This window comes from Lissotriton helveticus, chromosome 10 (genome assembly GCF_964261635.1).
Source record: "Lissotriton helveticus chromosome 10, aLisHel1.1, whole genome shotgun sequence".
Classification (NCBI taxonomy): Eukaryota; Metazoa; Chordata; class Amphibia; order Caudata; family Salamandridae; genus Lissotriton; species Lissotriton helveticus.
In genome coordinates this window covers 862,298,429-862,311,731 of record NC_136071.1, presented here as the reverse complement: position 1 = coordinate 862,311,731, position 13,303 = coordinate 862,298,429, and the positions used below count along the sequence as shown (strand labels likewise).

The 13,303-nt window shown below is 50.6% G+C and overlaps 1 protein-coding gene across 4 annotated transcripts in view; it reads left to right on the top strand.

The window, feature by feature from the left end:
- CPVL (carboxypeptidase vitellogenic like) overlaps window positions 1-13,303 on the top strand; it is a 799,647-nt gene that overhangs the window by 335,022 nt on the left and 451,322 nt on the right. The window lies entirely within an intron of this gene.

The following is a 13,303-nucleotide window of genomic DNA, read 5'->3' as shown; positions in this document are numbered from 1 at the left end:
GGGCATAAGATGGCGCCCCCCAGATTTGTGTTTTCCCGCCTTGTCAGTCGCATCTCCAAGGGCCCACGGACTCCCTGCTGCGACATACCGGGCACTTGCCAACAGTAGGAAGAGGCGGACAAAGCAGTCATCGGAGGAGGTGACCTCCGAAGCGCTGCTCGATGTCTTCCTGGGGGCGGCAGGGGGTCCCGACGCGGCTCCTCACGGCCTCCGGCACCCTTCTTTTGCCCCACCCGGCGGGGGAGATCTAAGTGACACAGCGGATTGCGGGAGGCGCGCATCGCCCGGGAGCGCCGCCACCACCAGCATAGGCCGCGGGAGATCTGACTGCTGCCGACTTGCGGATCCCATCTGCTACTGACCCAGGATACCTGTGGGGGCCAGGTGAGCCTGCGCGGGAGTGGCGGTGGCCGGCTCTGCGCGCCCCGCAGGGATTGCTGGCGTTGTGATCATAGCGCGACCGCCTGACCTTAAAATGGCGTCCTATCGCGCCCCCGCATAGCAGCCTATATTGGTGAGCACTGAGGACTGGACTGACAACCGCTGGGGCCCTGGAGGCTCTGCCCCAATCACCAGACTTCAGAATAAAGACTTGCCTGGACTCCCTGTGGGCTGAGGGGAGACGTGGAGAGCAACTGGTGATCTGACTTTGGCACCGCCCCTCACTGCTGAGTGCTGGAGCGGGACAGCCACCCTCATCTGGACCAGGAGCGTGGCGGGGGGGGGGTGCCGGGGACAGACAGGGTTGGGGCCCCCACCTTCAAAAAAGGCTACTTGTACCACCACGGGGCGATGGCAACGGCTAACGCCAACGCCACACACTCTGTTGCAGTGGGCACCTGACCGGTGCCTACATTACACCAGCCCGTGCACGCAGCTAGCCTTACCTGCTGGGGACCCTCCCCCCAACGTCTGGTGCTGGCAGTGGGCAGAGCGAAAGTGGTGTGGTGACTGGTTAAGGGACACTGCACATGCACCAACTGATTGGGACAAGGAAGACCATGGACTGACTCCAATTCCAGTGGGTTTCGCTCGGTGGGTCCGCGGGCCCCCGTCCCTCCCGGCGGCCCACAGTGATGGCACCCCAACTCCCCAACGGACAGCACTCACCTTCCCAGAAGCCCGAAACCCACAGTCCAGCCTCAGCTCGGCCTCCCTCCGGAGCCATTTCCCCTCGCGCGGGACACTGCACAGCAGCTATCCCCAACGCTAGGAGCTCCATCATTGGCTAGGACAACACTACCTCGATAACAACATCTTCCACTTTTGCGCAGTCCCCAACAGGCAACATGGGCAAGCCCAGAGCAACAGCGCCAGCCCCAACCATTCCAGTGGTACCCCCGGGGCCGACGGACCGACCACGGACATCTCCCTATCGGCTAAGCTGGACAAGGTACTAGTGGCAATAGAGCAGTCCAGACTCTCCATGGAACAACAATTGGGCACCCTCACGACGGACATAAGCGTCTCTTCCCTGATTACCACCCCAAACTTTCAGACAAGGTGTCCAACAATGCGAGAGCCTTTGGTGGCATCCAACCCAAGGTGCAGACACATCAGGACTCGATACGGCCGCATGTGCACCATGGAAGAACGCCTCGATGATCTGGAAGGGCAATCGCGGCGCTGCAACATCTGCGTTCTTGGTCTGCCGGAGGAGATTGAAGGATCTGACGCAGTGGAGTATATGGAGACCTGGACTAAGTCATTCACCCCAGACATTGAACAGACAGCATTCATCTCCATCGAAAGGGCGCACCGTGTTCAAGCGCGTCATCCCCAGCCGGGATCTCCACCGCGCCCAATGTTGTCAAAATTCCTACACTTCAGAGACCGTGATGCGGTGCTCCAGGCAGCTCGACAACCTGGACCGCTCCGAGTCGAGAACAAAACCATCATGCTCTTCCCCGACTATTCCCGAGCTGTGCAAAGCCAAAGGTCATCCTTCCTGGAAGTGAAGCGGCGCCTACGAGCAAAAAACATACAATATTCCCTGCTTTTTCCAGCTCGCCTTAAAGTCATACACAATGGCACTACTCACTTCTACGTGACCCCGGAGGAGGCGCATGATTGGGCGGACCAGAACTGCACGGCGGGTCATCGGGCGGAACGCACCCAGGAGCAACATGCGAGAGCAACAGGCCCCAGAAGACAGCGCTCTCGGAGACGCAACCGTCCGGGCGCCTTTGCATCACTTCCACGCACCTTGGGGTGCCCGCCCATAAGCCATTGAGCAGCTGTTCTGATGTCCTAGTAGTGTGGGCATTGGGGGAATGGGTTAGAGTTCAGGACTTCCGGGGGAGCCCATTCGCCTACCCTGCCTTATTCACCCTATGCATGCATTGATGGCACACACTGGTAACATCACCATACTTACACTGAATGTGCGCGGTATGCACACCGCGCGCCCAAAAGGTCCTCAGTAAACGCTTACATCTAACGCCACCATGCACAAATTGCATTCCTGCAAGAGAAGCACCTTACAGTGGGAATGGTGGCGAAACTGCACAGGCGATGGAGGGGTATCATATGGGCCACTACATATTTGGCCTTCACTCGGGGCGCCCTCATATGGGTGCGACCCGGTGTTCCATTTCAGGAGCAGTCCCACATCATTGATCCAGCCGGCCGATACGCTTTATTGCAGGGTCGGTTGGACGGTCAGGCAGTACTGCCTGGGAGTATCTATGGGCCCAACGTAGACCAAAATACATTTTGGGACACGCTTTCCGCCCCTTTAAGCACATACACACAGGTACCCTGGATCATGGGTTGGGACTACAAATGCGTGCAAAATATAACACTGGATAGATCCCATCCTCCCCATCTGGCAACCCTCATTGTAATGCAGGAAAAACATTTTGTAGCATGGGCACAGCATTGGTCCCTCACGGATGCTTGGCGAACCCGGAATCCTACTGCCAGACTCTACTCGTTCCATTCGAGGCCTCACGACATTAGGGTGCGCCTGGACTGTTTCCTCTGCTCCCCCGCTATCCTACCTAATATTGCATACACGGACTATCTAGGCAGAACCATATCAGATCACGACGCCCACACAATAGCGATCCGATGGCGCCTGCCGCACCTCCCTGTCCCTACTTGGCACCTCCCCAGGGACTGTCTTGATGACCCGGTTTTCAAGCAAGCTCAAGTGGACCACATAAGTCATTACTTCCAGGACAACACGAACACGGTCACTACACACGCGCACGAGTGGGACGCGTTTAAAGTAGTAATGCGTGGTAACTGCATGCGCCACATTACGGGAGTCAGACGGGCCCTGGAGCGGGACATCCAAAGCGCAGAACAAGTGCTGGCCGCCCTTCCCAAAGAGACCGACCCGGATGAAGCTACGCCAGCCCAAATTGCTAACGCCAAAACCGCCTATGAGGAAGTGTTGGCAAGTATGCACCGATATAACTTTGCGGCGTATGCGGCCCGTGTCCATAAGGAGGGGGATAGAGCGCGCTTTATTGGCTTGGCTCGTTAAACAGGACTCAACCCTTCCGCCTATCACAGCCATCCGTAATGCCCAAGACACACTTCTCTACTCTCAGGACTCCATCCTTAAAGCCTTTCAAGAGCACTACACACTATTATATGCCAGTCCCACTCGGGTGCCGGAGGACACCCTTTCTTGCTTTCTAGAACGGTTCCAGCTGCCCCACATAGACCGTGACACTCGCCAAGACCTCGACGGGCCCATCAAGGCGACAGAAATTAGGCATGCAATGAAGGCATTAGCCACCTGCAAGGCCCCAGGTTTGGACGGCCTTCCACTAGAATTTTACCACGCCTTCGTGCCCTAATTGGTCCCCCAGCTGGAGCTGCAGTTCCGGGCGGCCCTAAACAGAGGTGCTTTACCCCAATCCATGTGCAAATCCTTCATAGTGTCCCTTCTTAAGCCAGATAGAGACCCCCACCGATTGGGCTCCTACCGGCCCATAGCCTTACTGCCCGCGGACTATAACATTTACGGAAAAATCCTGGCAGATAGGTACGCCATGGTCCTTCCACAGCTGATCCACCCGGATCAGAATGGTTTCGTTCCGGGCAGAAATACCTCTTCCAACATCCGGCGGCTGTTTCATGTACAGAACCAGATACAAGATTGATTCCCCTGGGCAGCGTGTCTGGTATTGGACCTCGAAAAAGCTATCAACACCCTCTCGTGGGCTTACTTATTTCAGGTCCTGCAACGCATGGGCATATGATCCCGTCTACTAGCCTACACTAAGCTCATAAACTCCACGCCCAGCTCCAGAGCGAGACTAGGCCCCCTAATTTCTGCCTCCTTTCCAGTCCGCAGGGGCACCAGGCAAGTCTGTCCACTCTCCGCCCTACTTTTCGCCATGGCATTGGAGCCTCTGGCAATTCACCTCCGAGCTGCGGGCGAAGAGTGGGGTATCCCAATCGCCAACTCCACCCATGCAGTGTCACTATACGCTGATGATGTACTCATTTACATCCGGGATATTGCAGCAGACCTAGCCCCTATACTATGCATTTTACGAGACTTTGAGCAAGTGGCGGGACTCAGTCAACTGGCCCAAATCCACTGTATATCCCTTGGTGCAGGCTCTGCCCCAGTGTCAGTTACGACTCGTGGAGCTCCCAAGCGGTCCGATATCTAGGAGTTTGGCTATATTATACGCCGCAGGACATATATAAGGGCAACTACCGCAAATTGATGGCTAGCATTAGATCCTCGGTCCATTTTTGGAAAGATCTCCCACTGGCAGTCACGGGGAAGATAGTGGTCGCAAAAATTATCCTTGTTCCGCAACTGCTATATTTCTTTTCTATCTTCCGGTGGTTACCCCACGATCCCTTTTTCGAGAGCTCGATACCCTGCTGGGGATCCTCATCTGGGGCTCCGGCTGCCTGCGTATTGCCCTTGCAAAACTGCAACTGCCCCTTGACCAAGGAGGACTAGCGGCCCCGTCATTTGAGGCATACTTCTTGGCCGCCCAGTTGCAATGGGTGTCCCGTTGGACGGCGGGCCGGGCGCAAAGGGAACTGATCACCACAACCGGGCACATTCAAAGCCCTACTATCCACCGCATGCTGCTACCAGGGGCAGCGCCACCACCGACTAAGCCGCTTCAGGTGATGACTGCGCGCGCCTGCCTAACTCGCATTCACAGAATGCATCGGACTGCACCTCCGTACTCCCCACTTCTACCGCTGGTAGGGTTCCCCAAAGGCCAGGTACACTACACAGAAAGAATGCTACACATATGGACTGACTCTGCCTTGACAGACGTAGGGGCGCTGTATTTTAATGGACAATTGCAGACATTTGAGGCGCTCGCGACCGACTTCGAGCTTCCATGGGGACAGTTCCTATTGCATAGACAGCTCCTTGCAGACTGCCACAGTGGCATGCGATTAACACGGAACCCCCCATACATCCGGTAATCCATGCGGTCCTGCAGATGGGTCCTGGGCGACACCTAGTCACCTGGATATATAAACCTATACAAACCCTTAAACAGCCCACACTAGCACCCCTCAGAGAAAAATGGGAGACCGACTTTGGCAGACCACTACATGACAGGAAATGGACCAGGGCACTCGAACTCACTAAAAAAGTATCACTCGACTATTGCTTTAAAAACATACAACTGCACATCCTGCACAGGGCTTACCTCACCCCAGATAAATTACAGAAGTATTTCCCAGCCAGCTCCTTCGCCTGCTCCAGATGCCTGGAGCCCAATGCCTCGTTCTTACACATGTTCTGAGATTGTCCGTCACTTCATAGTTATTGGCACACGATCCACACTGCCCTTCGAACGGTCACGGGTCTATGGGATCTATATACGTGGGAGGCTAGCGCCCTGGGTATTCATAAGCGGCATAAACACATGAAGGTAGAGAGGAGATTTGCCTCCTTGGTGCTCCTCCTGGTCAAACCGTGCATCACTATGCACTGGAAGAGACCGGAGGGTCCTGTCCTGGCAGCATGGGTGGGTGCAGTCAAAAAGTGGGGTACGGCATAAGAAGGGCTACTCCGAGCGGAGGAAGTCCAGGGAATCCACAAACATCCAATTTCCATGCCTTGGGCCATGTCACTTCATTCCTTTGCGGAAGAAACTGTAACAGTGATGGAACCACAGGCGAGTGGTTCCCCCGGGGCTCCCGTGATCCAGGAGACTACCCAGGGAGGCGCACAAAGGGCCCAGGCACCTGACAGGTCGCAATTGCCGGCTCTGACTGAATCACCACCACACTCTCACGCGGACAGCGATTAGTGATCCAATCTCCCCCGCACCTGCGTAACTCCAGCATGGTACCCCGCAATGGTACAGCTCTCAGGCGAAATAGTAAGCGCAAGCATTATATACGACACAGTGCACCCCAGTTTTACATATCCCCAGTTTGTTAAAGGTTAACACATGGCTGACATTCCTTAACCCCTACGATAACGTGCGTGGGGGGGGGAACAGGCACACCCCACAACCCCTGCAAGACGCAGTGACCACCCTGCGAGCTCGTTAGCTGCAATAAGACACAGGCCTCTTGGGACAGTCACCAGCTGAAACGCCGATCCGGGGGCCTTCATGCCCTAGGCCAGCACATTCTAATGCAAGCGCAGGGCATGCTTGTACGGTCTTGCTTGTAAGTCAATATCAACTGCATTACCACATATGTTGTATGTATTATTGAATAAATACCAATAAAAAGTTTTTAAAAAAAATACTAATTTAACTTTTGTAGTAGCTTAAGATATATGTTTAACAATCATAAACTCTTAGAAAATAATTACTCACTGGATGATGTCATCAATGATGTAATTTGAGATGTCATGAGTGATGTCACGGACCATGTCATGAGTGATGTAATATGTGATGTCGTAAGCAGTCCATTGTGGGGGCATAAGTTATAGTTAGCTCGGGTATCTATAACTGCTGAACTATGGTTTTGCGCGAGTGAAATCGGAGCCCAACTATAACGTCCCTGAACCCTTTGTTTAGGTCTCGCCTAGACGAAAGCAAAGCAAAGCTTTGCTGTCTGGCGTGACAACTTATGTAGTTACTTTTGGGGGAATGTGGACAGCAGAGTTTCACGCGATTTTCCTGGCCGAGATTTAACCTCGGGAGCGCGCACGTCGCCGTGCCTCACATTCCCATTCGCAAACAAAGCCTCACTCACGCAGGCGCACATACACAGCCATACACACACTGCATACACACACGCACCCCCCTTAAACAGACACACGCGCACACAGACAGACAGACAGACAGACGCACGCACACACACACACACACACTCAAACAGACACACACCCCTCCTCTCCCTCAACACACTCACCTGTTCTGGCGGTGCTCGGCAGCGGTTCTGCCTCTCGGGCGGCGGTAGCGCTTTGCGGAGCTCTCTCACCACATGTGAGCCCCGCCTTCCCCATGCGCCCGGCCGCTCTTCACCTGGTCCCCCATCTCGGGACCGGGACTCAATCAGGAGCCTTCGTGGCTCCTCGGGCAGTAGTTTCTCTCTCCCTCTCTCGTCGCGATGGGGCGGGACTTCCGGTTGGGGCCGCGATGGGATTGGCCGGCTGCCCAACCGCTTCCGGGTCGTCGCAGGCAGCGCGGCGGCCCGGCGGGGACTTTAACAAACTCTCGTTTTTTTGTTGCTTGTGGGTTTAATCTCAGTGGGTTTTGAATACAGTCCGACATCTGCCTCGTTACAACCAATTTGGAACCCTGAGCAAACGAGAGTTTGCGCTCTGAATCTGGATAACGACGTGTGTAATGCCGCACTTTTTCACTGAGTAAATTTAGCAGGTAAAGCTGGTACTATCCGAGTATTGCCGCTACTGATGAGGTAAAACGGTGTGTATGTAAAGCGCGTTGATACCTACGGGTTATGCTAGCGCTATATAAAACTTTTTTTTTTTAAACATTGCTGAATGAGTTCACACCCCCCCCCCCCTAACTGGTTCTCCTTAATCTATTCCAAGGCCTCTGCAGTCCCTGGCTTTAGGTAGGATATTTTAAAATGTTGTCCGGATAGACCAAGATCCAGGAAGTATGCGACTGTCGGAATCACATTCTGAGCACAAGACTGCAATTGAAACTCACTTTATTTAGAGTTAATAATACGAGATTTTAAAAGATAAAATTAAAAAGATACAGCATGTAAATAATATATACGAACACAATATGTACAGTCAAAGTTAGTATGGTTGCATGAAAACGTATAAATCTTGTTCTTCGTGAAAAAGTGCATAGTAATTGTTGGTATATGCAACAAGGCACCAGGGATTTAACAGCTCAAGCTGCGCATAGGAGGGGGGGGGGAGAGATATAACGCTCCAGAGGGCCCCATTCAGTCAAGACCACTTCATCACACTGAGCGGGGGTGGGAGGGCTTCATTTCGCTCTCGGTGCGAGTCACACAGTCTGCGTTGTTGGGCTAGAGCGGCAGGAAAACTCTATGGTGGCGAGAGCCAGAGTGTCCATGCTTCCTGACGCCTTGCAGTGATGCTCTCCAAGCCGTGGGTTGGGCTCCTAGGCCTGTGCCGAGCGGCGGTCTGTCCTGCTGCGCCTCTCGGTGGTGGCGCTCCCGGCTGGGACCACCGAAGGCCCTGATTTTATATTAAAAACAGAGCGTTGGACTGTACCATTTACCACTGAAAGGCAACATTTCTCTCCATGTGTTCCCATACCTGGCGTGCCACGCAGTTTGGTGCTTACTTTCCCTCCATGTTAAATAACAGTGGATGTTTCAGTACCCAGGCTAATGTGCTGCATAGCAAAATGCATATAAGCTCCCAAAGCGAGACCGATTGCATTGCAAATGCTTGTTTTTCATATGTAGACATATGTATGTGTGTATACATGTGTACATGTTCTCACTCTTGAAAATCTCACAGCAGCTGGAAGTTGGATTTTGAGTGCAATTAATACTATGCACTCCTCCAGGGCACTCATAATCAGGCCCATAATGGTTTTTTTGGTATGCTCTTCCCTGACACTCTTATATTAACATAAAACGCACAAAAGGTGATGGGAGGATGCTTATAATAAGTCTAACCACTGGCAATTGCTCTGGGTAGCATTCCAACCTATTGTTCTTTTGCCTACCATGCCACCTCAGATTAGACCCAGCCACAAGCAAATCATTATTGACCCTACTCTATTAGGAAAAGTTAAGCCCGAACTGGAAAATGCAATCCAAGACCGGTTTGACCCTGATTGGGGCCCTTGAGTTTGGTGTAGTTTGGCTCCGGTAGCAGAATTAGCAAAGCACCCACATTTGGGCATACTCTTGACCATTTAGTGTGGTACATCAAACACAGAAAAGGTGATGGGAGGATGCTTGTAATATGTCTAACCACTGGCAATTGCTTAGGTAGCTTTCCAACCCATCCTTCTTTTGCCCACCATGCCATCGCAGATTAGAACCAGCCACATGCAAATCAGTCTTGAACCTGTTCCAATACGAAAAGTCCAGTCGGAACTGCCGTGCTAGGTCCTCTCTTACCTGGAACAAGCAACTCAAGACCAGTTTCTTTTGCTTGGGTTTTTTTTGGTCAAGTGTTGCTTTTTTCCATGCCACAGTGAGCAAGAGATCCACGTCTTGGGATACCCTTAGCCACTCAGGACCAAAGACCCAAATTGGTGCAAAACTGGTCCTAGGTTTCTTTAGTTCTAGTTCAGGGAGGACTGGGCTTGGCAATTTGGGTGGGCGGTTTCCACTGGAGCAATGTCAAGAATGATTTGAACACTGCTGGGTCCAAACTGAAGTGGCATGGTGTGGAAAATAACGATGGACTGGGATGCAACTGCAATTAATTACCAGTGATTGGGATTCATTCAAGCATTCCATCCATCACGTTTTGTATACTTTTGTGTGTTGCCATAAGTGGGGCTGGTTTGCCTAGACGTGTGGATTCAGTGCACGCAGTGTCACTGGAACCAAACTATATCTGGCGGCGGATGAGCCTTAACTAGGGTGGAAACCAGTCCTGGGTGGCTTTTGTTCCAGTTCAGGGAGGACCTGGCTTGGCAGCTCGGGCTAAACTGTTCCCATTGCAGCAGGGTCAAGACTGTTTTGCACGTAGCTGGGTCCAAACTGAGGTGGCATGATGTCAAAATACAAATGGATCAAGATGCGGCCCCAAGTAATCAGCAGTGGCTGAGATTAATTCAAACATTCCATTCATCATTTTTTGCATACTCTCATATTAACATTCCTCGTGTGTTCTCTCGCTGTCAAGAAAGTGGGTTTCTGACACTTGAATCTATCACATACAAATACCTCGATCATAAGTGGATTTTATTAGAGCATGTACACAAGGATGGTGCCACAATGGAGTGCTAGATTTATTTTACTTTACAAGTAAACCTACAACAAAAAAGTCTAGATTACAAATTTCTGCCAAAACAAAATTACATGTAATGGGTTTATTACCACACAGATTTCCTGCTAAAGTCTGGTTTATTAAAACACGAAAAAAGGCCTATAATAATCCCAAAATCTAAGGTGGGGCTCAGAGCAGTAACAACCATTCCCATATGTTATTCCCCTTTCCTGCTGAAAAACTCGAAATCGACCATTATTGGGTCAATAATACTGTGCAGTATCGGTATTCCCAGTTGAAGCATCCTCACACAACTTTACCAGGCCACTCACAATGAGGACCTAAGTGTCTTATTGCATGGTTCATTATAGGGACCCTAAACTGGATGGTTATGCATCTTCAACTTTCTTAAACCATCACAGCGCAACCGTGCACAAGTACACAAGTATGATGTGCTATGTATTCTTAAGAAGAATCGCTGTTCTGTGTGCGAAGAGTGTGGCAAACTTTTTTTCACAAGCATGAGCGCTCATGCTTTATGCACTTATTGTCGAAAGTGATGCATCCGCCCTGCTGCATAGGTTGTACAGGTGTCGGACTTCTAGTTGTCTTCTTTGGCAAGCATCACACTTTTACTCCAAGGCCATAACCTTCGTTTTCTGGTGACTTCTTCTTTTCTTGAGCAGAATGAGGCCTAGAATTATGAGGAACCTGTCTTCCTGTCCCCTGATGATACTGGTTAAGGTTTGCAGCTACGTTGAGCAGAATTGTATTACTCATCTTGCAAATAGATAAATTGTTTGAGTATAGCCATTATAGTGAATTTGTTACATCAATACATTTGGGATTGTGGAGTGGTTTGTGGATTAAGCAAAACATTTGGAACGATAACTTTACTCCAGAGTCCCTCCAGTCGGTGTTTGAAATGTTCACTGGAATTCGTTTTGTCCGGTTTATCTATCGCTATTCCTACATCGCCCAACAGATGGCGAAATAATTCTTATTTTGCAACTTTGCCAAGTCAGGGTTTCTTCCTTAATACTATTCTGCTAGCGGTGTGCATGCACTTATGTGGAAGAGTTGTGTGTGTGTTTTGTTTTTCATTAAAAAAGCGTTGCTATATTTTCTAAGATGTGTGAACAGTACATTTTATTTTGGGCACACCATGACTACCTTATGAAAACTTCTATTTTCATGCTTAAACTTTAATTCCCAACGCCAGAGCTTTAAAACGTGTTTTTAAGTTTGTTCAGTGTATATATTGTTTCTCAATAAAATACACATTCTCTTAACTCTGGGAATCCTGCTTCCCAAAGAAATGATGTCCTTAATGCTACTAGTCTGTCAATACCTAAATAACACACCAGGAGTTTGTGGTTTGACAGGAGGACCAATGTTGCATTGGCAGACTCACTGGTTCTGGTGCAGTCTTTGGTTTGTAACACATATCCATCGACACCCCAGGGACCAAAGCAAACGCGCAGGATTTTGTCTATCGCCCGATTTTGCACATGCTCCGGACTCTTTTGATGGGTGTCGTACTATCTCTTGTTCCTGGTTGGCAGCCTAGGAGGCTTGTATTTATATTTTGCGTGAAATGTTGAGAAGGGTTGGGTTTCATATGTGCCTCTCTTGGACATGAACATGTTAATAAAAGGCTGAACCTGCTTATATATTGCCCTTGGCACAAGTGAGAGGGGGATAATAGCGGTCTATAGGTTTCTTTAGAGGTGCAAAGCATCCCGTCGGTAACTAAACACCGTCCCTGGGCCTATACCCTGGACAGGGACAACCTGGAATGGCCCTTGGTTGTGTGTCGAGTGGTCTCCTATGAACCCAGAACACTTCCAGACATGCTTAATTTACCTACCTCAGCAAAACTTTAGTGCAGAGCAAACAAGTGCAAGCACCTTGACGTGGTTACATTTGCAATGTATGCAGTGCACATTGGGTCAAATCAATATATAAAAATCAAGAAAGCTGCATAGAGGAACCCAAATATCAAAGTGGAGGCAGCTTTTAAGGTGGCTGTCATGGTGGAATAATAATTTCACTCAAAGACCGTTTCCGTGTTGTTGGCAAATTAGTGTAGCACCCCTAAAGCACTCCAAGCAGTGGGCAGAAAAACAGAATATGAATCGATTAATAGACCCGCGTCACTGTACAGCTGAAAACTCTTCGGAACTAGTTATGGTAACCCTGATTGTAGTCAAGAGAGGTAGTTTAACTACATTAAAACAGTAGAGGGGCAGCGGCCTATAGTGCAAGAATAGGCCTGCAACTTTTAGCATTCTAGACTCTGTTTCTCCTTTTTATCAGGATCTGTGGAGCTTTTAATGGGAGTTAGTGGGCCTGTGGCCATGTGAAGCAATGCCCCCCGCCCTTCTTTCTGCTATCACTTTCATAGGCTTTTCAACTCACAAGATGGCCCCATGTGCCTCACAATACGAGCTCCTTTTAGATGGTCTCCAGGTGAAGAGCTGATATCTTATGCTGAAACGCAAAGTAATGTGGCAAACCACACTCAGGGTGGGTTTCCAGCTCCTGTTTGGAGACTGTGCACAGCCGATGTTCTTTCCGGGGTGTGAAATCTCCCCAGGACTTTGGCAAAAGCCTCATAAGCTTTGGTTGTTTTGAGTGGAAGATAGAGAGGTGGTAAGAAGTGCATCAGGTGTTGCTTGGCACAAAGCTGTGTCCTGCCCAGGGCGTGGCCACTTATGGTGACGCAGGACACCAGGAGAACATAAAAGGATGGGAAAACCTCCAGAGTCTGAGCACAGCCCTTTGCCCTGCCAGTGCCATTCGCTTCTACTTCTCAAGAGTTTAACCGGGAAGAGGGAGCAGTGGGAAAGGTAGCATCCTCGCCGGTCCAGCTCCCACGACAGTCCTGGTAAGAACCAGCACAGATGCTGCAGGATGAGGGTGAGGAAGCCAGAAGGTGTTTTACACCCAGTGAGCCTCCCAAGTATGGATTTTCTTTATTGGCCTATT